This window comes from Danio rerio, chromosome 13 (genome assembly GCF_049306965.1).
Source record: "Danio rerio strain Tuebingen ecotype United States chromosome 13, GRCz12tu, whole genome shotgun sequence".
Lineage (NCBI taxonomy): Eukaryota > Metazoa > Chordata > Actinopteri > Cypriniformes > Danionidae > Danio > Danio rerio.
This window is the reverse complement of record NC_133188.1, coordinates 31,749,316-31,775,529: the sequence shown is the minus strand read 5'-3', so window position 1 is coordinate 31,775,529 and position 26,214 is coordinate 31,749,316. Positions and strand designations below refer to the sequence as shown.

At 34.9% G+C, this 26,214-nt stretch overlaps 1 protein-coding gene across 13 annotated transcripts in view; it reads left to right on the top strand.

Moving 5' to 3' along the window:
* Nucleotides 1-26,214, top strand: part of lbx1a (ladybird homeobox 1a) — a 111,922-nt gene that overhangs the window by 27,178 nt on the left and 58,530 nt on the right. The gene's annotated exons all lie outside the window — the stretch shown is intronic.

Sequence of the window (26,214 nt, the reverse complement as noted above, 5' to 3'; positions counted from 1 at the left end):
GCTTTAAATAAATGCTGAATTAAGATTTTGGTGGGTTTGATAGTAATTTTATTTTTTATTTTTTTGTGCTGGTCAATTATTTTGGCATCCAAATAAAAGTTTGTTTTGACATAAGATAAGTGTTTTTTATTATAAATGCAAATGTAATGCATACACATGCATAAACACAAAAGTACAAAACTTATTTTTTTGCTTCATTTTTTTAAATTTTATATTTTACACATTTTATATCTAAATATAAATAAACCTTTTCTCAAATATATGCTTTCAAGTGCGTATTTGTTACTGTATATAGATAGTAAGCACAGTACACATGAATATTATGTCAAAATGAACTTTTATTTTTTTTGAATGTGATTCATTTTGCACAGCATTGTTTTTTTATATATTTTTTAAACCAAAATTGGTTTGGTACATATTTTATTCAACACGTTAACGTAACCCATTATTTTTTACAGTGTCACAAAAAAGCAAAAAAATAAAGATCTTTATGCATAATTTAAGCCGTTGCATCATGATGTAATCTTTGCAAAACTATAATTATACACACTCTCCTGAGTAATAGTGTATTTACGGTGTCTTTTTCTGCTGAAAGCTGAACAGCTGTGTTTTTTATCTACTTTATGTGTAAATGTCTTGGCAATTCGGGTGTCAACAACTGTCACCAAACACGCTACCACTGATTGTATTTGAATGCACAGATGTTTATATCCTTATGTGAATGGCTTCTTATTTCGGCGAAGCAGTAAGAACTGTTGGTGCTGTTTGAGCACTTCACCAAGAACATTTGTTAGTGTAGGAACGTTTGCATGAGGACTTTTTCTGATGGTAGGATATTATTAAATATTTACATTTGTAGTTTTGTTGTTCACCTTAGTAGATGTGAGCTGTTCAGTCATATACATAAGCCTTTCTGGCTTCATGGTTGTGCTCAGTATAGTGGATAGATGGTGGTGTTTGGGTGACATCTGGTCCCTGACTGTTCAAAGTGTAGCAGCTGTTGCTCCCCATGATGATGTTCATCTTCCTCACAGCCATGTGACACTTGAAATGTTTTTTGTCTGCTCTCCCAGCATTTCAGAAAAACTCTTTGAGCTGTCTTTTACCAGGCCCGCGTCTCAGGAAGTGCTTCGACCTTTCGTTGTGTGTTATCTATTGGGTCAGAAACCCATGTAGCTGTTAAGTCTGCCGATGCTGCCATGTCAGCGCTTTTAATTTGGATGTTGAATGACAAATCGAGCACTAATTTTCATGAAGCTGCTCTTTCGCACCTTTTTACTAAAATTGTCCTTCCTGCACTGATTGAAGCTTTAGCAGAATTGTTAACTGTTTTGTGAGTGTATACAAACTGAATGCTATAAGAGAAAATCTACTTGTTAAGTCGTGACGTATCAGTGATGTATGGAATACTGTTTCCGGGTCCAAGCCGTTACTCATTTAAATTGACAAAATATTCGTTTATGAACACTTTTTAGTCATAACACACATTAAAGTGAATTATATATAATATCATATCATGGTGTACACGTCAGTATTTGGAGTTGCTGCAACACAAATACCAAAATATTAATATTAATACCAAAATATTAATCCCTTTCTGGCCATCGTATATTAGGCATGGATATATATATATTTATATATATTTATATATATATATATATATATATATATATATATATATATATATATATATATATATATATATATATATATWTTTTTTTTWTATATATATATATATATATATATATATATATAGTTGAAGTCAGAGTTATTGGCCCCTCTGTTAATTTTATTTTTTTTTCACTTAACAAGTGGATTAGCGTTGGTCACACCTGCACAAAATATTATGTGTATATGCATAAATGTGTGTATGTATGCAATTAAGTATGTATTTTTTCTGCAGACCTTTGCATTTATTTAAAAATCGAAGCAGTCATATTGTCAGTCAGTATATTGTTAGCGTTTAAAATCAGTTTTCTATTTTATATTTATTTTACTATTTTTCCAAGTGAATTTACAAAAAATGTTATTTAATATTACTAATACTAGAAAAGAAACTAAATTTAAATTAATCAAAAGCTTATTGTATCCTTGCAGTTTACAGATTATTAAATTTAAACTTGTATAAAACTTTTGACTGCAGATGTGAATTGTACATAAGTTTGCATGTTCTCCCCGTGTTGACGTGGGTTTCCTCTGGGTGCTTACATTCCCCCACAAGTCCGAACATGCATTATATTATATTATATTATATTATATTATATTATATTATATTATATTATATTATATTATATTATATTTTATTATATTATATTATATTATATTATATTATATTATATTATATTATATTATATTATATTATATTATATTATATTATATTATATTATAAATGTGACAATTATTATATCTATTTACTTATCTGTTTTGCAATTTTCTTATCAGTTTATTTCCTTACTCTAGATTTAGTTTTTACTTTTACATTATAATATTATGTATTGCCATCTTAAGTAACTATTAACTATTTGTTTTTGAAGTGTCCTTGCTGTAGGCATGAATTTAAACATATTTTACAATTATCCAGATTTTGAAAGATATATTTTTATTTACATAGAAAATTACATAAAAGAAATGTATTATTATTATTGTTATTATTATTATTATTATTATTATTATTATTATTATTATTATTATTTATTTTCATCCTTCTTTTTATGTAGTAGAGTAAAATACTTGATTGTTTCTCAAATAGGTTTAAAATTGTTTAGGAATAGTCAAATTCCTAATGGTTCATAAACAGCCATCATTCAGTCCTCAAGGGGTTTTTGTTGTTCTTTTTAAAGCTGGAAACGACGTGTTTTATGAAGTGTTCCTTCCTTTTGAAGGGCTTGATCAATAGCCTCCATATTGCGAAAACCTGGTGCTGATTTCTCACTATTGTTTGGCATCCGCCTTCCAGCAGATCGGGGCTCTCTTTATGAACTAGATGTGACGAGGAGACACACGCTGCTCACTTCATTTCAACAGGCCTCACTGTCACCCCCAACAAAAGAGTCTGACCCCTGCGCTGCTGCCTCTCCATAGATTAGGCCAATTCCCCATGCAAATGCCTTGTGCCCAGCCTTGTGTGCCTTTTACAAATCCAGCTTTGACTGATTATGTCTTGACAGCTCCAATGTTGGCTCACTTACACAGATTGACATAATCATTAGGGGGTGGGTCGACCCGGACCCCAAAGTAACCCCTCCCACTACTTTTCCCCATTCTTCACCAAAGCAGCTGAGACTTTTTTTCGCACACACTCACACAAAAAAAGAGGCAGAACCCCTTCGGTCCTCCCCGGCCCACCTATAGCATTCATCATCCTGAAGTTAATTGGTGTGGGCTTTAAGCAAATTTCCTACACTCCAACCATCAGCCGGCTGCCTGAAGACGCAGTGCAGAACGTGACTGCTGACCCGCCGCCATACGCTGCCTATTGATTTAACTGACGAAGCAGACCGCTCTGATAGAATTCCAGGCTGGAGAATGCATTATCCCAATGGAAGACAAGAGGAGGAGGAGGGAATGTGACCATCAATATGCAAGACGAATGGGGGTTAAACTCAACCTTGATTTAAGGTTTCTGCTTGAACTTTCCCAGAGCTAATCTCCCTCTTCACTGTCTTGTGCTTAAAATCACAGGCGCTTTGCTGGTGCTTGACTAAGTGTCCGCTTTATTGAAGTGCCAGGAGAGGAATAGATCAACACTGAAGGAACAATCATGCTTTTAATTGATTATTATTCGATTGGGGAAGGAAAAAAAGTAAGGATTGTGTGAATCTCGCTAAATGAAAGCTCCTCGTGTTTATTTACGATTTAGAATCCACCTTGATTAAGACGTCACAAAATTAATGTGTCGCGTATTAATCTCCAAACGACTCTCAGTCCGGAGGAAGGAGGCATTAGTCTTGCGACTGAATGTCTTCACGTCGCTGTAATGAATGCAGATCACTGACCCATAAAATAGAATAAAAAAAGCAATCTTGCTCCGCGGATCCACATTATTACTATTCCCCCCTCCTCCTCTTCTTCATCCCTGCCGTTCCCTTTAGATCTGCTGAGGTCTCCGTCTGGAAGAAATGGGCGGTTGTGACAAGCCGCTCGCCGTAGGGTTAATTAAACAGCTCACTTTAGCACCACTGCTGTCATTCGCCCAAACGCGGATCCATCAGTCACGCAAACACACACACCGTATACGTCAAAGTGTCAGAGGTTCCCCGGTCGCACTGTGACGACCAGGAACATTAAATCTTATCTGGTTTATCAATTATTCCTGTGATTGCTCGCTCGGATTAGTCTATAGCATTCAAGGCATTGCGGAAATTTATCACCCCTTCTTCTGCCATCTTTGCATTTGCGGCAGGAAATGGGCGGCTTTCAGGGGCCGAGCTGCTTGGGTGGGATATGGGTGATGTATTTTTCGTATTTTATACCCAGCTGGAGAAATGGCCTTTATTATGCCACTCATACTGCTGTCTGGACAATCCTTCAGCAAATCACAGCTTGGCACTTTGCTTTATTGTGCTCATTAATAAATACCATTGGTTCCGGCCTAATACAGTACATTTCACTATCCTGTAAATGACAGAACTGTGTGTGAATGTATGAAAGTAGAATGCATGCAGTTCTAAACCTTTAGGTTTTAAAACACAATGTGATTAAATGTTTATTAATATTTATTTGTAGAATACTGTATTAATGGTTATTGTTTAGCTGTTATATTTACTGTTTTTAATAAATAACATTTCCTTATACAATTTTTTATTTTCTTATTTTTTCTTTCTTTTAATTAATTTGATATTTTTTATTATTTAATCTGTTTATTTACTAATTTACTTATAATTTTTTATTTACTTTTGGATTTTTTGTTTGTTTGTTTAGATTATTATTATTATTATTATTATTATTATTATTACTATTATTATTAATATGATTAGTAGTAGTAGAAGTAAGATCTATAGTCTTGGTTGGTTATTTATTAATTTTAGTTTTTATTTATTGTTTGTTTTACTTTGTTTATTTTATGTTTGTTGTTTTTTATATTTATGTAACGAATGTATAGTGTCTTATTCCTTGATTTTTTTTTACTTTATATTTGCAGTTTTTAAAGCATATATATATATATATATATATATATATATATATATATATATATATATATATATATATATATACATATACACACATAATTAAGTACACCCCATTTTGAAAAAATATTTTTTATCAATTTTTAGTGAATATAGACAATGTATTTTGGTGCATTTAAACAAAACAGATTTATTAAACAGATATATTTATTAAAATAATACTATAGTCACGAAACATATTTAGAAATAGAAAGACAATACAATAAAATTTAAGCAAAATATTGCAAAAATATCTTTCAACTAAATTTTTCAATTCTTTTGCTTCTTGATTTTTCCTCTTTTTAAAATTTTAATTGTAATATTTTTCTCTAAACATAAATTTGGGTGTACTAGTTTTGGACCATTATTGTAAGTTATTTTGTTAGATAAGCTCCAGATTTGGCTTCAGTACTGATTAATCTAATGTATGTGCACAAATATAATATTGGATAGCTTTCTATTAAAAATATGAATTTAAAAGATAGATTTGTGATGGGTGTACATGTTGAGCACTGAATGTGTGTACAGTGCATCTGGAAATAATCATAGCGCTACACTTTTTCCACAGTTTTTATGTTACACCCTTATTCCAAAATAGATTAAATTAATCTATTTCCTCAAGATTCTACACACAATACCACAAAATGATAATGTGAAAAAATATTTTTTGAAATTGTTGCAAATTTATTAAAAATAAAAAAGCTAAAAAATCTCGTGTACATAAGTATTCACATGTGGCTCAATACTTTGTTGATGCATCTTTGGCAGCAATTACAGCTTAAAGTCTTTTTGAATATTATACAACAAGCTTGACACGTCTGTCTTTGGGAATTTTGCCCATTCCTCTTTCCAGTACCTCTCAAGCTCTATCGGGTTGGATGGGAAGTGACGGTGTGCAGCCATTTTCAGATCTCTCCAGAGATGTTCAATTGCATTTAGATCTAGACTCTGGCTTGGCCACTCAAGAACATTCACCTAGTTATTGTAAAGCCACTCCATTGATATTTTGGCGGTGTGCTTTGGGTCCTACTGGAAGATGAATCGTCGCCCCAGTCTGAGGCAAAGAACACTCTGAAGCAGGTTTTCATTCAGAATGTCTCTGTACAATTTTAATAAATTTGCAACAATTTCAAAAAATATTTTTTCACATTGTCATTATGGTGTATTGTGTGTAGAATTTAAAATATATAAATAAATAAATTGTATCTATTTTGGAATAAGGCTGTAACATAAAAAAATGTGGAAAAAGTGAAGCGCTATGAATACTTTCCGGATGCACCCCTATATATATATATATATATATATATATATATATATATATATATATATATATATATTTTTTATTTTTTTTTTTTTATTTAAAGTAAGTGTTTATCAGTTTTATTTTATTCTTTTGTGCTTACTATTCTACTAGGTATTGTCATATATTATTATTTTTATTGTCTTTTAATAGGTACTTGTTTATTTTTTTTCTGCAATTTTTGTGCTTTTAAATTTTTTTATTACATTTTCGTTAAAAATGTTCTCTTTTTATAAGCTGTTTTTAAATATTTGTTTATTACATACATCTGACATGAAATATCAAATACCATCCGCATTCCTCACTATTTTCATCTGAGGCGACTGTCAGCATTTTGCAGTCCCCATTTCAATCAAGCGTTTCAACACATCCTCTGAAGTGACCTCCCTACATCAGGCCGCTACACAGAAACTAAATCCAACATGCTGAACAAATCATCACCCCCAGGGATGATTGGACGAATCAAGGTTTCAGTGGGTTTAGTGCAGCATTAGCACGACATATCGGAGCCATCGCTACTTCTCTCCTAGCATATGTGGCCTGACATTTAACAGGAAGACACGGAGCAGGAAAGCACTTTTCCAGCCCTTTAATATGGCACAGCAATATGAGCATCCAGAGTCCTGCTCTCCCTCACAGATTCATACAGGCTTAATGTACCTCTCCCAAATCCCATTAGCTGACAGGCTGTTGAAACAGCTTGAATATGTGAGGCTCATGCTTGAGGGATCGGGCCAAACTGGAAGGCCTGGCATCTAGTCAACTCGACAGAAGCGGCTGCCTCTCCTCTTTAGAAAGGCTCGGGCGACAAAGAGCTCATCAGCGCTCGCCACTCAAGAACCAGCAGGGAAGCAAACCATACAGTAGTTAACTCGCTAATATGGGCAGCGTGTGAGCAGTCCTTGTAAGACTTCCAGAGCTCAATAAGGGTTACAGGACGGCAAAATCATCGTCCATTTAGCAGCAGACCACTACTGTTAGTGCCGCACAAAGAGCTTTTTGTTGTTTACTTTTGTGTGGATTTTTTTTTTGTGTTTATAGTCGCATTACTTTTGCTTGGGTAACTCTTTTGAGTCGCAAGCTTTATGTTAACCTTCCCAGAGAGGGAAATGACATACCCTGAGGGTGTTTCTGTGTTTTGCCGGGACGGAAAGAAAAGCCAATCTTTTTACGACATATTGCAGTCCTCCTCTCCTGAAAGAGCACAAGTAGGCTTATAGCTGTTTCCACCAAATAGGTCATTTCATTTAAAGGTGACAAACATATGTCATTTATGGTCACACAAAGTACCCCCCTCCTCCTCCTCCTTTTCTGTCCATGTGTAAAATATAGGAACGTAACATTTGGACTGGGCGATCAAACCTCATATCCAATTTGTGTTCCTATCTGAGGAAAAGGGGAGTCCGTGGAGACCCCGGGGCAGTGCTGGCCCTCTCAGCAATGACATTTCATCTATTGTGTGTACCATTGAGCTATCAATTAAAACACACACACACACCTTACAACAATGCCTGCTAGGATAACACTCAAAAGCACTGAGAAAACTAAGGTCAGCTACCTTTCATAGTGGCATTACTTGGATGCCATCCTGGGGCAAGCAACTGAAGTCGGGGTGACTTTGGAAATATAAATTAAACTAAACCAGGGTGTGTTGAAGTCACATTTTTAAAGCTTAAAGTTCTTTACCTTATTTTAGTTCCCAGCCAGAAACAACTGTTCTTTTAAACCGCTTGTAAGGGTGCGATTACATGACATACATGATAACTACATACTTAGGATTTTTGAAAAAAGCCACATGTAGATGGCAATTTTGTCAAAGCAATCCCAGTAGTTGTTGGTGTGACTTTGTAAAGCATGTACACAAATGGTTCTGCAGTTGTTTTGTGTTGTTTTGGTTGACCGAACATGTTGGGCCCTATCATACACCCAGCACAATAAAGGCGAGTTTTGTTTCTATTTTCAGATGAAAATAGCCTGGACGAAATATTCATCCAGGGTATTTATGATTGTTGACATTGTGTTGGTTGGTGACATGGTCTGTCTTTCCAGGCTCGAAATCCACAAATGGCAACAGTTCTAGTCAAGATTTTTATAGCACAAGTTTCAATGAATCCTTGCGATATTAAAAAGGGGTATCCTATTATCCTTTATACTTGACCAGCCTTCTTTGATGTGTAATGTTGCTGTTTGATGAACATCTACTGACTTACAGAGCAGCACAGTGACTACATTTACATGTGCACAAATAATGCAATTATTAGGGCTTAATTGCAGTATAACATTTACATGTCAGCAGCAAAGCTCTTAATCCTTTTACATGCAATTTCCATTATTCATCAATTTATTATTATTCTCTAAAAATTGTGGTTCTTTTTTCTTACCGCTGTTATTCACATGCCTCACTTTACAGCACAAATGCTGGACTATGTATGTGTTACTGATTACTATTTTAATTGATTTCCATCATGCTTTTTCAGCACCAAATGCCACTTCAACTTTATTATTAGTTTTGCTGTTTATAATGTTGTACAGTCAAAAGATTCTCATGTCACACTTTGCATGTTCCAATGTGTAGTCAACCAAGCTCATCGCTGTCATTACCAGTGCCCAAATCCGTGCACACGACCTGCTGACGATTGACCTCGGAAGCTAGAGTGCACCCAATGTCTTCTACAACAAAGATCTTCAACCCTGCGCCTGGAGGCTTACCAGCATCGCTTTAGCCACAATTAAACACACATGAAGCAGCTAATCAAGCTTTTCATGACTTTTTCAAATACAGCAAGCTGATTACAGGACAGTGGTTCCCCTAGGAGCAGGGTTGATGACCTCTGGTCTACTCTAAAGGTAGTTATTCTCTTTATCAGTAAGCATTGTTTCCTACATTATTATTTTAAGTTTTTTCTTGGGAACATACATGTTGCAGTATTTCCCAAATTCAAAAATTCCCACCTATGAAAGACCCAAGGAAGTGAGACCTGCTTGAGCGAGAGGGTGCTCGCTGCAGAGCCATTTGAGGAGAGCTGAGCTCCAGCGAGGGGGAGCATGAGCTGTCGCTCCTCCTCCTGTAAGCTGTTTTAATGCATACACCAACCCCACCCCTAACCCTACCTCCAGTGACATCACTCGTAGAAGAAGTGCAAAAAAGGTGGAGCTCAAGCTTAAGCTCCCCCTCGCTGGAGCTCAGCTCTCCTCAAATGGCTCTGCAGCGAGCACCACTTGGCTTGAGCTGTGTTTGTAATGGTTTGTCAACGTTCCAGAAGACATAGTTTCACAGGTCTAATACTGATACATATGTGATTGTTATTCCCCCACCAACTATTGACAATTTCAGCAGCCTTTTGGCTCAGTGGTTAGCACTGTTGCCTCACAGCAAGAAGGTTGCTGGTTCGAGTCTTGGCTGAATCAGGAGGCCTTTCTGTGTGGAGTTTGGATGTTCTCCCCATGTTCGTGTGGGTTTCCTCCGGGTACTTCGGTTTTCCTGACAGTTCAAGGTATAGTGTATGTGTGTATGCCGTAGTGTATGTGTGTGAATGAGTGTGTATGGGTGTTTCCCAGTACTTGGTTTCAGCTGGAAGGGCATTCGCTTTGTAAAACATTTGCTGGATAAGTTGGTGGTTCATTCCGCTGTGGCGACCCCTGATGAATAAAGGAACTAAGCGGAAGGAAAATGAATGAATGAATAAATGAATGAATGAGTTGGCCGTAATATGTGAATGGGAGAGTGTGTGGATGTTTCTTTGCATTGAGGGTTCATGAGTTAAAGCATCTGCCAGTAAAAAACATCCCGATGAACAGAGACTCACTTACATTTTGAGCAGACACACTAACGTTTACTGTATGGTAAAATAAATGATCCAGTATTTAAAGCTGAAACCGCAGACGCATTCTGGGGACACCTGAGACTTGTAAAAATGGACCTGTTGGAAAAACAACAAACAGGAAAGTAACAAAATAAATGATGCAATTTTTCAAAATTAGACAAATTAAAAATTTGCTGTAAAGCCGTTACAGTATATTAAAGGGCATCTATTATGCTACTTTTTTTTTTACAAGATTAAATAAAAGTCTTTGGTGTCCCCAGAATGTGTCTGTGAATTTTTATCCCAAAATACCCTTTAGATCACAGGTGTCAAACCTTACTAAAGGGCCAAAACTCTGCAGAGTTTTGCTTTAACTCTAATTAAACACACTTGGGCCCCATTTCAGAGAGGAGGTTAAGTGAAAACTCAGAGTATGTTAACCCTGAAATGAGAGAAACTCTGGGTTTTCCATTTAAAAAATGGCAGGTTTGTCAAACTGGAGAAAGCAGGGTAAGTCAAGCCTGTTTCTGAAAGAGAAGTAACTTTAACTCAGAAACAGTAACTTACTCTTTGAACCTAACCTGGTCAGGAGCAGGTTTTAATCTCTAAACTCTAAAGTTTCTGTCAGTCTCCTCCCCTTTTTTAAAGATGAAGCGGTGTCTCTCGCCTTAGCCTTAGTCATTTATTGCCTACATTTCAGTCACACAAAGAACAAAGTTATGAGAATGGCTTGTCCTTTTTTGGGAAAATTGCAATTAGGATCAATTCCATAGTTTTAAGTAGTTCTATCATTGATATTACTGCAAAAAAAAAATATATATATATTATCTTAAATTCACTGTTCTTTGACAGAGACATACTGCAACTAGATTAATGGGATTATCGCTCGTTCTAAAAACTATTTTTTTGTTCTGCTTACATTCTAATTGTCATATCAACCTCTACTACTTGATCAATAGAAAAGGCAGACACACACAAGTGCACTTTTAAATCTATTATAAACTAAATTTTAAAACTTTTTCTTAAACGTGTGTAAAAGCAAGAACCTTAAATTAAACTTTCCCACAGAACATTAAGCTAAGGTTATCTGTATTCTTGTTTTGTCAAATTTGTGCTAGAAACCATGCAGTAGCCTACTGTATTTTATGTAATTTTAATGCAATTACATCTGAAATCAGTTCAAAATGACAGCCAATTCCCCCATTTTTAAAGTTAAAAGTCTATAACTGACACACATTACATTGCTTATTTTTTTATTATACTTAAATACTTTAAATAATTTAAATGTAAACTTACGCATTAACTTGAGTAGCTGTTTTCTCACGCTAACTGTCTCTGTTTTGCAGATGCAGTGGTGTTGCATTTTTAAATAAATGCTAATATTTGCTGTAACTTTGCATGAGCACATTAAGTTCAGCTGGAGAAAGAAATGCTGATCTCTTTTTTTTTTCCAGATGTTGCCATATCTGAACTCCATTGATAATGTGTTTTTATAGTCGCAGTGTGCATGCTTAACTCTGAATAAGTCTACTCAGACTTACTCAGGTTGACCTAACTAAGATCAGCTATTTTGAAACCGAAAACTCTGAGTATTTAATCTTTTGGTATGTCAACTCAGAGTTTAAGTTTAAACTCTGAGTTTATTAAACCTCCTTACTGAAACAGGCCCCTGATCAAACCAATTGAGTCCTTAAAGCTTGTTTGAAACATAAAGCAGGTTTGGAAATAAACACTGTGGCGCTCCAGCAACTGAGTTTGACACCCCTGCTTTATATCATTTATTATACCCTATATAAATGTCATTTTTGGGGTCAGTAAAAAAACAAGCTCTTTTTATAATGTAAAAAAGCTGGTTTTCCCTGCCCTGTATATAATTGGAGTAGGGTGGTGTTTAGGCAAGTTCGCTTAAGATGTCACATAAATACAGCACTATCACTGAAAGTGGCTCAGATAATGATGAAGAAGAGACCCAGTCACAAATACTAAAGTTAAAACTGAACCAGAAATGGTTATTTGATGTAGCTGTTTTTTCAGCCTTTCTGCAACAACAAATAAGCCACATACAATTACTGTTTGCTGTGCAATATAAATAAACATCCCACACACACATTTAACATGTTGAGCTGTACAAATGTGATGGTGGCAAATGTGACAAGATGCCCACCAAACAAGTAAATATATGCTATTACATGAAGTTCCGGGGTGGTGCGGTGTCGCAGTGGGCAGCACCTCACAGCAAGAAGGTCGCTGGTTCGAGCCTTGGCTGGGTTAGTTGGCATTTCTGTATGGAGTTTGCATGTTCTTTCATGTTAGTGTGGGTTTCCTTCGGGTGCTCCAATTTCCCCCACAAGTTCAGAGACATGCAGTAAAGGTGTATTGGGTATGCTAAAATTGACCGTGGTGTGTGTGTAAGGATGAGTATGTATGGATGCTTTCCAGTGATGGGTTGCAGCTGGAAGGGCATCCGTTGCGTAAAACGTATGCTGGGTAAGATGGCGGTTCATTCCGCTGTGGTGACCCCTGATTAATAAAGGGATTAAGTTGGAAAGAAAATGAATGAATGATATGAGGTTCCATTATAGCTACTGAAAAAACTAATCCAGTCCAGAAACCAGGACTCATGTTAAATTTGAAGCATCCTCATTTTTACAGCTCGTTTCACAGCTGTGTCTTTTCTTCCTTAAAATAAAAACATTGAAAATATTATATATATTATTTTCAACTCTTCTCGGCTAATTCCATTTACAGTTAACGGGATGCCACCATTTTGACATGTAAGACAATTGCTTGCTTTAGCCACTTATGTTGTGTAACTGGGATGTTTATTTATATACAACGATTTGTGCGAATTCCTATAAACAAAGTGTAACACTTACTACTATTTCTTGAGATGAAGTTGGATCACAGATAGTTGGACCACATCCATCCTTTAATCTAAATTTCTTGGCAAGTCCTGCCTTAGTAGCTCATTCAAAAAAGACATGATAACACGTGCTTGCCAATCGATATTGGTGGGCAAAGTCTCTGGCCAAGTTTCTGACAGTATGATAACCTTGGATAAAAATATAATGGTTTCACAGTATGATGTTATTGTAATTACTGCTCTAAAATAAGTACTTTTTAAATGTCTGGGTAAAAATTGAAAACAATAATTTCATTTTAGCAAACATTTATAATATTTTGCAAGAGTAAACATGTCAGGCTAAATAATCAAAAATAAATAGATTTCTGCTGTCTTCATCAGTTGTTTCAAAAGCACAGATTTCTTTACAACACAAAAACCCTACTTGTACCTTAGAAAAGGTATAACAGAGTTTTTTGAGAGTTTTAAAACCTTGACTTTTGTAAACCGCGGTAAACCTTGAAACCGGTTATCATCCCATGCCTATAGCGGAGATACAGCACTTCTACTGTAGGTCACAGTGCAGATTGCCTCAATATCTCTCAACTTGGGATCTTGGTTTAATTGTAGAAAATAAAAAAAGGACTTGATGTGCTTATACCACCTTATTGCTACACTTCCTATATACTTGATTCCAAAAGTTTTTTTTTTCAGCTCTGTCCAGGTTCAGTGTTGATTAAGTACATTAATGGAGTAAAATTTGTTCATTATAAAATTGTTAGTGATGTTACTGAATAATGACATAATTATGGAAGTGGTGTTAGTGAGACCAGCAGGGGACGCTCAACCTGCAGTCTGTGTGGGTCCTAACGCCCCAGCATATTAATGGGGACTCTACTGATCAGAGAGCACTAGATTTCAGAGGGAGTGAGATGTTAAACTGAGATCCTGACTCTTTGTGGTCATTAAAAATCCCAGGATGTCCTTTGAAAAAGAGTAGGGGTTTCACCCCAGCATTCTCGCTGAATTTGCCCACTGGCCTCTGTCCATCATGGCCTCCATTCCATCCCCGAATCATAATTGGCTCCATCACCCTGTCTCCTCTCCACCAATCAGCTGGTGTGTAGTGTGCGGTCTGGTGCAATATGGCTGCCGTCACGTCATTCAGGTGGATGCTGCACACTGGTGGTGGTTGAAGAAATTCCCCATAAAAGTTTGTAAAGCACTTTAAGTGAGCAGAAAAGCGCTGTGTAAATGTAAAGTATTATTATGAATTAGTAAGTAGTAGTAAAACTTTATTGTCCTTGACAGGAGATTTGCTATGGGCATCGCCATATTGCTGCAGACACTCACTAAAAACAAGCAATAAAAAACAAAAGAAAATACAATAATTAAAAAATTTGTAGTGCTAATTAAGATATAATCTTATTAAATAACCCCACTGACACAGGTACAAAGTATTTCTTATAGCGGTTTAACCTACACTTTGGGACTCTATCTTCTACCAGAGGGAAGCAGTTCGTACTGTGGAAACAAAAAATGAATTAATATCTTATTGACCCTAAGCTAGTCAAAAGTAACATTGACATGTTTTGCATTTCTATTAGTAGTTTAAGTTTTTCTTTGCATGTGCATTGCCCACCTTTAGCCAATCCCTTTTACCGAATTTATCAAAATCATTACAAACTGTATACAGCCGATAATCCACTATAATGACCATTGGGCAGAATTAGCATTAGAGCAAATTCCCAGAACAAATGCCTTAACAACCGCACATTCTGATAGTTCACATTGTTTGTTTCAGTAGTTTTTGAAAGTGTCTTGACCAGCAAGAGACCTCACACGATTGATGTACATTCTTCACAAATAAAGAGTTAGTCTAATATCAGTTTTTCTAATGAGATAAGAAGATGTGGCTTGTCCAAAGTGAATATGAATGCCATTTTTCATCATATTCATCAACCACTCCATGCTGATGGGTTCATTACCATCAAATTAGAGATAAAAATCGTGCTACTGCCCTGAAATGATGTGGAAAGGCAGCGCTGATAAGATTAATGATGAATACATTAGCGTCGAGCTAGCCATAAGACACATCTCAGATCTCTCACCAAGAGCACACGGCGAAGAGATAACACTTATAATCGAGTCACAACAGTGCCATCCTCATGCTGAAATACAGCTCGCACACACATACAGTTAGGGGCCCAAATCTGCAAACGGGGTCCAGAAGAAGTGCGGAACTGAAGCTCGTTTGTAGTTTGTTTGGATCCGCAGTGCTGTTTGTTTCGCTGGCAGCGCTGTGTGAAGACCATGAGCTTATCGGCTCGACATCGCAGAAGTCAGGGGACAGCCGACGGACGGAGCCAAGGCTCTGTGACAGATCGCCACAGCTGACAGCCTTTAACGTCCCATCTAATTTATGTCGTGTAGGGAATGGGAATGAAATGTTAATAAAGAATCTCTGCATCACATATTCTTAACTGCAGCCTCAGGCCTCGCTCTGCATCTGTCATGGAGATGAATACAGAGAAGAGAAAGGCGGAGGGAGAACATGGAGAGAGAGAGATGATGGCGAATTCTCTTTACACGTGTGAAGCTGAAGCCAAAGTCATTTTAGACTTAAAATGAGAGGGCTTAACAAGCTCGGCAAAACGAGTGCCGTGTTTACAAAATAAGCCACTATATTTTGGCTATTAGTTCCGAATCGTAGATTATATCCTGATTGAGTGTTCGGGCGGTGTGAATTGACTGAGCGAGTGGCTAACATTTATCTCATGTCTCAAGGCTGTCATTAAATAGATTCTCTTGTCTGATTAGTTAAACATGATATCGAGTTGTTTGGATTTCCTCCAGCCAGGATGACAAATGAGCCGGGTCATCTTACACTGCCGGGCCTGAAGAGGGCAATGTGTGCGCGTGTGTCAAGATTAGGCATGTTTCAGACACCTTTCTCTGAATGACTGCAGGTTCTTTTTTCTTTTCTTTTTTTTGGCATGGCTCAGGTTGTTCATTTCAGTTGTTTGTTTCTGATCTCTACTGACCAGTTTTGATATCCTATTTTAGATGGCTTAACATGACATTGTATTTTATTTTTTTTTTGCAAAACAGAACACAGGAAATATATTTACAGAAGTTTAGAATTACACGTGAGTGTGAGGACATGTTTCTTGTGGAAAAAATTGTGAGACTACTTAATTAAATAACACAATTTTGTGTTTAGTGTCATTTACTATTACTAGGTTGGACCCCCTTTTGCCTTCAGAACTGCCCTTATACTTCATGGCATAGATTCAACAAGGTACTGGAAATAAACCTCATAGACTTTGGTCCATATTGACAAGACAGCATCACGCTGTTGCTGCAGATTTGTCGGCTACACATCCATGATGTGAATCTCCCATTTCACAACATCCCAAAGGTGCTCTATTGGATTGGGATCTAGTGTCTGTGGAGGCCATTTGAGTACAGTAAACTCATTGTCATGTTCAAGAAACCAGTCTGAGATGATTCACACTATGACATAACTACTGGAAGTAGCCATCAGAAGATGGGTACACTGTGGTCATAAAGAGATGGACATGGTCAGCAACAATACTTAGGTATGCTGTGGCATTGACACAATGCTCAATTGGTACTAATGAACCAAAGTGTGACAAGAAAATATCCCCCACACCATTGCATCACCACCACCAGCCTAGAAATTTGTGTTGAGCAGTTGGACAGGTGTACCTAATAAAGTGGCTGGTGAGTGTATTTTAAAAAAATCTTAGCTCTTTTGAAATATTGTTGTTGTTTAAAATGAATAAAACAATTCTGAAAAACAATTATGTAGTTGGTTTATGCTAATTAAACAAAAAATAAATTGTAAAGTTTAACTTGATGGCAAAAATTTTAATTAGGACAAAATATTAGGTAACACTTTATTTTGATTTGAGTATTAGTAGACTGCTTAATATGTTGATACTGATCCTTCAACAGACATTTAACTGACTATAAGAAACTTAACAAGTACGTCAACTTACACTAACTCTAACCCCAACCTAACGGTCTACTTATAATCTAATGAGAATTAGTTAACATGTAGATGCAATGTAACTTACATTAAACAAACAGACCATCAAAATAGTGACCGAATTTTATCACTTTCAAATTCAGAACACATTTTACACTTTACTTATTTTAACTCATCCAGTAAATCTAGAGAAATGGGGCATTTTTGTGGTTTCTGAATGCAAAAATCTAAATTAAAATAATAAATTATAACAAAATATAAAAAAATGCAAACAAAAAAAAGTTGTTAATACAAAGACAACATCACACAGGATCAAAAAAAGAATAACGGTAACTAAGAAATGAAAAGTGATGACAAAAACGCATAATGATCCCTCGGTTCCAGCTCGTATCTCAGCCTGCCTGTTGGATATTTCACACTGGATGAAAGATCATCATCTTCAGCTGAACCTCGCAAAAACGGAAATGCTTGTAGTTTCTGCCAACCCGACTCTACACCATAACTTTTCAATCCAGATGGATGGGGCAACCATTACTGCATCCAAAATGGTGAAAAGCCTTGGAGTAACGATTGATGACCAACTAAACTTCTCTGACCACATTTCTAGAACTGCTCGATCGTGCAGATTTGCACTCTATAACATCAGAAAGATCCGACCCTTCTTATCTGAACATGCAGCTCAACTCCTTGTTCAAGCTCTTGTTCTCTCCAAACTGGATTACTGCAACTCTCTACTAGCTGGGCTTCCAGCTAACTCTATCAAGCCTCTTCAACTGCTCCAGAATGCAGCAGCACGAGTTGTCTTCAATGAACCTAAACGAGCACATGTCACTCCGCTGCTAGTCCGTTTGCACTGGCTGCCAGTTGCTGCTCGCATCAAATTCAAAACTCTGATGTTTGCCTACAAAGTGACTTCTGGCCTAGCACCTTCTTATCTGCACTCACTTCTGCAGATCTATGTGCCCTCCAGAAACTTGCGTTCTGTGAATGAACGTCGCCTCGTGGTTCCATCCCAAAGAGGGAAAAAATCACTTTCGCGAACGCTCACGCTCAATCTGCCCAGTTGGTGGAATGAACTCCCTAACTGCATCAGAACAGCAGAGTCACTCGCTATTTTCAAGAAACGACTAAAAACTCAACTATTTAGTCTCCACTTCACTTCCTAAGCTGCAATTGCCTCTTTGAATATCACACTAATTGTACAAAAAAAACAAACAAAAAAAAAAAACAAAAAAAAAAAAAAACTACTAACACTTCCCTTCTTAGACTTTACAGACCTGAAACTTGCCTTTAGTACTTATTCATTGTTGCTCTTAGTTGTGTAAATTGCTTCCTTGTCCTCATTTGTAAGTCGCTTTGGATAAAAGCGTCTGCTAAATGACTAAATGTAAATGTAAATGTAAATGCAATGATGATTTAAACAAGGAACAGGTTGACATAATTAATGAAGCAATTAGTAAGTAAATATGATAAATGAAAACATGCTTAGAAGCCAAAAAGAAACAGGAGAAATCCAGGAAACAATGAATTAAATCTAAAGTCAAATCTGAGTATCTAGTTATATAACTTTTTATCAAAATCGTCTAAATGTAAATGTATCAAATAAACCAAAGTTGTTTTAGTTTAGTAAATATTAATCTTGAAATACTAATAACTCTATTAAAGTTTACGTGGTTAAAAAATACACCAAAAACATGTGTGCCACTGTCTTTTTATTTTTTGAAAGAATAATATCAATTTAAAGCCTTTTACCTGTTAAAATATGAACCATCAATTCAATTGTATGAAAAAGATGGTTTAACATAACAAACTTAGATGGTATATTCTTGCAAACTACTAAAATATTAATAAAAGTAACTGTTTTTGCAGGTAAACTTTCAACATTAAAAGTTGCAAAAGCAGAGATCCCAAAGTCCCATAATGCAATTCAAGAGCACAATTAAACAGACAATTTCTGTTAAGCTATACAGTCAGACAACTGTTGATTAATAGTTGTGTTTCTTTACAGCGTCTTAGAATTTTGATAGCAAATCTTCAAGCCTTTAATAGGAGTTAAACATGATCATTTGCATGTCCACTTATAAATCTTTTTGCGATTTCTTGATCCTGTCAGTTTGTAGTCATTTAAAATGTGGGCAGTTGTCACGAGTAACCTAGCGGAAAGTAGCCTAAATGGAAAAGTTGGTTTTAAATAGTTTTTGGTAATTACCATGAGGTTAAAGTTAATATATCTCACACAGCAGGAGGGTTTTATGGCCTTTTGCTTTGTATTGCCTACCCAGTTACCCCAGCACTCCGAGCGCAGGCAGACATGCGAGAAATTAAAAGTGAGGCCGAAACAGATTACTGCTAAGTGCTCCGATGTTCTGGCGAGAGAGGAAAAGGTGGACACTAAAGGACTTTGAGAGAATCGGAGGACGTCCTTATAGCCAAACAATAGATAAGGGAAAAAATGGTCCGAAAAGAAAGAAAGAATCTCATATCTGTAATGGTCAGTCGTTCAGGTGCTGTGCCTGGACCATTGAGTTTTGTGGTCAGATTCAATTTCCGATATTTTATTGTGGCACTGCCACTCCATTAAGACTCATTTCCTTCTCACCAGTAGTGACTTTGGGGGACCCGAGGAATTTGAAGGCCAATTGACTTTTAATATGAATCACGCTGTGATTGCCCCATTCTCGTCCCCCGCCTACAAATTAGAAATGGCAAACAGAGTGTCCCCATCAAAACGCTCTCTTCGTGTTTTCTGTTCATGCTCCACAAGTCCCTCAACTCCACCCCCACTGCAGAAGAGAGAGAGAGAGAGAGAGAGAGAGAGAGAGTGTGTATGTTTGGACTTCTGTCTCTCTCTGTGTGTGAGTGTGAATGGGTTGGTACAGGTGAGCAGATAGTGTGTTGTAATATCATGATTACGCTCTTAGATATGGAGAATTCAATTTGGTGAAACAGATATGGTAGATTAACATCTGCTTTAAATGATTCTGTAGCCAGCTGAAATATCACAATACCAAATAGTATTGCTATGATTCTGTAGCCAGCTGAAATATCACAATACCAAATAGTATTGCTATACTTTAATTCATAACTCAAATTATAAAGAAAATCGTCAGAAATACTATATTTTAAAATGTTACAATATAGACCTACTTGAATTTAATTAATAATTTCCTTATCACTGAAAAAAGTATTATTTTTGCATGACACTTCAACTAAAATGTATTTATTTTTTTGTTTATTTTGTTTATTTGTAGATAATTGACCAACAAAAATACATTAGAATAAAGATACAAATGATATCAAACGAAATTTGTAACCAAAAATCATTATTCCAACAAAATTAGGCTAAATGAGGTGATCAAAAATAGTTTGAGACATCAGAAAACGTCCAACCTTAAAGGGCTCACAGACTCTTAAAATATAATGGTCTATTGTTGCACAAACGTGTGAGCATTTTAGTGACTTTTACACATGCAACATTTATTTTAGATAGACCATTAATGAGATACTACCGTTCACGAACTACAGTATCACCGCCAGTATTTTGGAGCCCCAGTATCACGATACTACCATAGTACCGTAAACCGTGCAACCCATGTAGATTAATGCATAATGTGGTGTCTGTTTGTTGGTAAATCTTGATATCGCTCTGATTGAAACTTAATTTGCCTCAGATTTTTGGAAGATATAATTGGTAGATTAAGTACTTGTTATCTTAAGATATTTGAATAAATATGCAACAAGTGTAAACCATATCATGTATTTTTATCGTAAAAACTATTGTAATTTTACATTGGAAAAATTGTAAATGTAATACATCCTTTGAAAGTGGTTGTAAATAATGAAATTGTACTCAGATGCAGTTTTTTTTTTTTGCATTTTACATTTTGGTCACAATGAAAAAAAAGCTTATATTTTTGTGTGCTAATATACAAAGATTAACCGTGCCTTTCTTGTGGTATTTAGATTACATAATAAACTATACAAATATTTACCACAAATGCAACCTAAATGATGACTGTGGTATTAAATATAATTGATTATTGTATCTTCTGTAGTTCGTAAACAAGATGTTATTGATTCATTATAATGCAGTCATAGACATTTTGTTTAGGCTTTCATATATCAGGAAGATATGGTGAAAAGAGAAAACTGTATAGTTTGTTTATTTGTGTGAAAGCAGATTTAGTAAAAGCACCTCTCCTGTTGCAACTCACGGTATATACAGTAAGTAATTATGCAGGCCAGTAGGATCAAATGTTTTATATTAAAAAGGTAGGATTATGATTTTGAAGTAATATAACTAAATGCTGATGTTGAAAGTGAAGATTACTTATTATCTGATCATATTGTAGCTATAAACACTTTTGAATTGGCATTCATGTTTCGTTTTTGTTCCTCTAAAGTCTTTTATTATTGTATATTTTATTTAAGCAACATAAGTAGGATAATATATTTTGTATAGTAAGTGTGGTTGATTTGATTTTAAGGTACTTGTGAATTTAGCAAAAATACTGCTAACCATGATATGAAGAAGATCAATTACTGTATCTGCTTTAATTATTAGGGAAGAAGTTGTGAATCAGCATTGCTGTCGCATACACATTTGTTTTAGCTTAGGCTGTTCTGGAAGAGATTAGGAGTGGAGGAAAATGACAACTAGCACTCTTTTCATGTAAAACGCTTTTAATGATGTGATAGAGAGAGAGAGAGACAAATATTCTCTCTCTCTCTCTCTCTCTCTCTCTCTCTATATATATATATATATATATATATATATATATATATATATATATATAAGTAAGTAGAATTTGATCTTTTAAATAATGGTTTAGGATTCTTATGATTTAAAACTGGTACATAGCAACAAAAAACAAATAAACAAACAAACTGATGGCATTGGCTTAGGGCTTGATTTAAATACTGGTTTAATCGATTTCAGTTTAATTTACTCAGTGTAAAATATTTGATTACTAATTCATGTTATTTGTCTGCAAAATATCTAAATATTGTTGAAATAGAGACACATTTAATGAAATAAATTAAAGAGATTGAACCAAGCAATATTTTTGAAGCTTTCTTTAAAACACAAGAAATATGGAAAATATAAACACTACATTTCTAAAGATCTATAAGACATTTATTGTATATAACACCTTGTGGTAGGGTTGAACAATATATCAACTGAGCAGTTCTGCTGCAGCCCCCCGACTGTGGAATGGTCTGCCTTTACAGATCCGGTCATGTTCTTTACTTGGTGCTTTTAAGTCTCATCTAAAAAATCACCTTCTGTCTCTTGCCTTTGATTGTAATTAATTTTAATCTGTTTTATATATTTTGCAAATTTTTTATATATAGGTATAGATTTTGTATGCTGGTCGTTTTGTAAAGCACTTTGGTCAACATCTGTTGTTTTTAAATGTGCTCTATAAATAAAGCAAACAAACAAACAAACAAACAAACATCGATCTCACAATGTGTGTATTCGCAAGTCACATCGCAGGATTAGATTATTTATTAAACATTAAAAGATAAAGATATTATTAAATATAATTGTTATATTATAATTTATACATTGATGACCATGCTATTTTACATTTGCACCATTTTCTTCACTTTTAGTTTTGCTCTGTCGGAATTATACATGTTTGTAATTTATCATGTTTTATGCAGATGCATTTCATAGAATAAGGCTTGATCACCCCAGTAAATCGAAATCAATGAAATCTTTCCGAATAGAGGTATTCAGGGATGCATTTCGCAAAACTAGTCAACTAAAGCCGCAAGTTCCATCGTTACAAACGCAGTTTGTTGATTTGGTGTTTCACAAATCCATCGTTCCAACGAACATTCGCAAACTGCGTCACAAACTTGGTTTGTTTGCAACTACACCTCAGGAGCTGTAGTTGGAAACATAGTTTCTGGCTGTGTTCAACTCTCTATGCTCTATTCATTTAGAACATTCTAACATACAAACTTGGAGTTATTAAAAAAAAAATTTAAGTCATCTCTCTTAAATGTAATTTGCTTTTCAAATTATTTTTACAGTTCAGCGATCTTAATGTTTACAAATACATTGCCTTCGTAGTGCACTTTGAAAACATTGATGTCATTTTGAACGCAGTCGTGGCTAATAAGGAAAGATGTAGGTGACTATTATTTAAAAGAAAATTTAAGTTACATCTCCAAAGCTTTGGAAAACAAAGAACATAGCATATGTTAATGCTTTTAATAGGTTATTTATTAAGTATCTGTACTATATATGACAGTAGACTTTTAAAAAAAAAATAAAAAAATAAACCATATTCTACCTAATAGTAATAATTATAACAATAATAATCATCATAATCATTATCATCATCATTAATATTATTATGAATGCAGAATTTTTTTCATTTCCTAATATATGAATAATTTCATTTCTTAATAAATAGCCTCATTATTTGTTTATTTATATAAATATATTTTTTATATTTATATAAGATTTATATATGAGATTAGTATACGTGTTAGCTTTTGTATGTGATTTTATGTTTTGGAATAGAATATGTAATGTTCTTAATGTTATTTGTAAAGAAAATATAGGCCCTATATGTGCCATTTACATATATTTTAATTACTATGGAAAACAAGTGCATGTTTTTACCAAAACCAAAATTGGATTTTTTTATGCATGTGCGTGTAAAAAAATATAATTTGCACAAATAAATTATGGAGCTCTTCTCTAAATAAGTTGTTACCACCCCGTTTAGAGCATCATTATGATAAGTCTGAGACGAAGCAACTACAGGTTTTGGGAAACACTCGCCACTACATTGTTCTTTTTCCAAACGATGCATAGTACTATGATAGTTCAGCCATAAGTTTCGGCGTTGTTTGGGAAATGCAACCCTGATCATTTGGTAAAATTAAATTCATACAGTGCTTGCCTGGCATATATGAGTACGCCCTTCAAAAATCTCTCATTTAAATTAGTATCTTCTATAGGATGCTTTACAGTATTATATTTGTGCTTAAACATTATTTTAGTCAGTACTGAAGCCAGAATCTGGAGCTGATCTTGCAAAATAACTTACAATTATGGTTTAAAAATGTGTAGGCCAAAGTTATGTTAGGGAAAAATATTAATTAACATTTTCAAAAATAGCAAAAATCAATTTTGTTGAAATGTAGGTTGTATTTTTTGCAATATTTTGCATGAATTTATATGTATTATCTTTCTATTTCTAAAGATGTTCTGCGACTAAAATACTATTTTAATAAATATATCTGTTTAATAAATCTGTTTTGTTCAAATGCACCAATATATATTACTCGTATTTACTGAGAAATGGATAAAATATTCATTTTCAAAATGGGGTGTACTTATTTATGATGAGCACTGTATATCACAGGAAAACAAAGTAATAACAATGTCAGGTTTTTACAGTATCATGCAGCCCTACTTTGTGGGTTATTTTAAAACATGAAATCCAGTACAACAGATTTCAATTAAATCCTTACGCAGTTTTGCTTTTCAAGCAGATCAATTTTATACTAACAATGTTTTGATGATGAAAATGGGCCAAAAAGTACACATTTAAGAAAAATTTCAATTCTCAATGCAATCTATACAAAGTCTTCTAAGACCACTCAAAAGCAACATGTCTTGCAGTAATGAAATAATATCACCCCCACGTCTCACAACAACACATCCCGGAGCCCACCATATCAGGCTGATATTGCGCCCCCTACAGGAATCACCCATTCAGTGCCTGTCCTGCCAGTCTGGAGGCCCTGAAGCACAGTTTCATTAGTATGCACAGACAGTCTCTCAGTGTGTGTGGCAGGAGCGGAGCAGGCCGGCGTGGAGCAGAGGGGAGACAGTATTTTATCCACGCTTGCCAGTATTATGAGGCTGAGCGAGAGATTCACATTATCGTAATGGGAAAGTCAGCGCAGCAAGATGATGCCCCGGAGCCACGCCACTGATTGGCTGCAAAGCTGTATTTATATATAGCAGAGTGAGTTCACTTTTAGTTCAGCACTGAAGAAGAGAAACAGGCCTGCTTCACTGCCACTTCATCTGCCGCGCACAACACTATATAAACTTTTAGGATGCCGTACTTGGCCATGTGTGAGGTGCAGTAAAAAAAAATTATTATGTGCACATTTTTGCTCTATGAGGTTTATGCAGATAACATCGACTCCATTGACCTTGGTGGAGTTTCAAATGATCGTATTATTCATGGGCTTTAAGATGCTAACAAGTTGTGTAAAAGTGTTGTATTAACATTTAATATAAATGTATATTTTTTGTTATCTTGTTTCGTCTTTTTTCTCCAGTTAATGTGTGTGTACTACAATGTTTTTGTTATTTAATTTATGCTTATTGTTGTAGCGATATGAATTTTACGATGCAAATGTTTGGCATTAGTAGAATTTTTTTATGCTGCCAATGATGTATTTATTTAGTGAAAATAGTGTGAAATACTTGTTAATACACAATTACAATTTCTAAAAATGTTTTTGTTTTAATATATTTATCCCTTCTGGCAAAGCTGAATTAACTTAAAAATCACTTGATCCTTTAGAAATTATTCTAATATCCTGAACTGTTTATTTTAGCAAAATTATGGGTAATTTCTGGTTGCTATGTTTTAAGTACAGAAACCATATACAGTGTTTAGCATTATTGAGGACACCCCATTTTGAAAATGAATATATTTTATCCATTTTTCAATAAATGTAGGCAACGTATTTTGATGCATGTAAACAAAACAGATTTATTAAACAGATATATTTATTTAAATAATATTTTAGTCACCAAACATATTTAGAAATTGGAAGATAATACAATTAAATTTAAGCAAAATATTGCAAAAAAAAAAAAAAAAAAACCTACAAAATTTCAACTACATTTAAAGAAAAAATTGTTTCTCTTGATTTTTACTCTTTAAAAAAAATTATTTAATATTTTTCTCTAACATTTAAATTTGGGTGTACATACCGTTACTATATAGTTTTGTTAAATAATTTTCAGATTTGGCTTCAGTACTGACTAATCTAATGTATATGCACAAATACAATATTGTAGCCTTCTATTAAAAATA